Source organism: Trachymyrmex septentrionalis, unplaced genomic scaffold (genome assembly GCF_001594115.1).
Source record: "Trachymyrmex septentrionalis isolate Tsep2-gDNA-1 unplaced genomic scaffold, Tsep1.0 scaffold20, whole genome shotgun sequence".
Taxonomy (NCBI): domain Eukaryota; kingdom Metazoa; phylum Arthropoda; class Insecta; order Hymenoptera; family Formicidae; genus Trachymyrmex; species Trachymyrmex septentrionalis.
The window spans coordinates 4,128,950-4,129,895 of NW_017305180.1; the positions used below are offsets into that span (position 1 = coordinate 4,128,950).

At 58.8% G+C, this 946-nt stretch overlaps 1 protein-coding gene across 3 annotated transcripts in view; it reads right to left on the minus strand.

Moving 5' to 3' along the window:
• Nucleotides 1–946, minus strand: part of LOC108747766 (transcriptional enhancer factor TEF-1) — a 178,368-nt gene that overhangs the window by 167,154 nt on the left and 10,268 nt on the right. The window contains exon 1 of one of the 3 annotated variants that reach the window (XM_018485494.1): nucleotides 503–582. The exons of the other annotated variants lie outside the window; for them this stretch is intronic. The gene's annotated coding sequence lies outside the window, so the exon portion shown is untranslated. Of the gene's footprint in view, nucleotides 1–502; nucleotides 583–946 lie in introns of those variants that run through there. 3 annotated transcript variants of the gene reach the window in all.

The following is a 946-nucleotide window of genomic DNA, read 5'->3' on the forward strand; positions in this document are numbered from 1 at the left end:
CAACGGCGGATCGCGACGGCGGACGATCGCCACGGCCGAGCGGAAGTACCGCACAAGCGTGACAAGCTGAACGCGCGAGTATTCATTCGCTCGGCTTTGTTCGGTGAAGCACTCTCGTGGAATAGAAATCCGCGCGCTACGTCATTTTTTTATCTCTCGCTCGCTTTCTCTCTCTCTCTCTCTTTCACGCACACATATGAAGTCTCTCTCGCTCCCTCTGTCGTCCTCTCGCTCTCTTTCGCCCGTCAGTCCGTCCGTTTGTCAGTGACTCACTCACTCTCTCTCTCTCTCTCTCTCTCTCTCTCTCTCTCTCTCTCTCTCTCTCTCTCTCTCTCTCTCTGCGGGTAATATCGCCATCGTCGCTGCAGTCGGACTCGTTCTTTGCGCGGGCCTGTTGCGAGACGACGCCACCGTCAGGACGTTCACAGCACGGGCGTGGACGCGCTCGCTCGCGTACGGCGTTTGGAAGCGATGTTAACTTTCGTTATATCGTATTACTTACCACTTGGCTGAGCTGTGCGACGTGGCGGGACGCGCGCGAGCGCGAGAGCGGACCTTATTTTCGCGGAGGTAAATTCGCACGGCGTTATATCGGCGCGCGGTACTGCACGACGGGTAAATACGAGGACGGTCACTCTCGTGTTTTTGGTATGCCAGGAATGGCACAAAGAATCTAGACAACGCACACGCCTGCTGCGCAACCGTTTCTGCGCACACGCTTCTACCGCTTTAGGCGGCCGCGGGAGAAACCAGAAACCGCGGACGCGGCCGACCGTCGAACGAATTAACCCGAAGTTTCCGCTCGCTCCGATCCCCACCACTCCGCCGACAGTCCTACCCAGTCCTACCCGATTCTCCCTCCCTCTCCCACCACCGATCCTTTATCTCCCGCGCCCTCCCTCTGCCCCCCCCCCTCCCCCCCTCGCCAACCACCTCTTCACGCCAT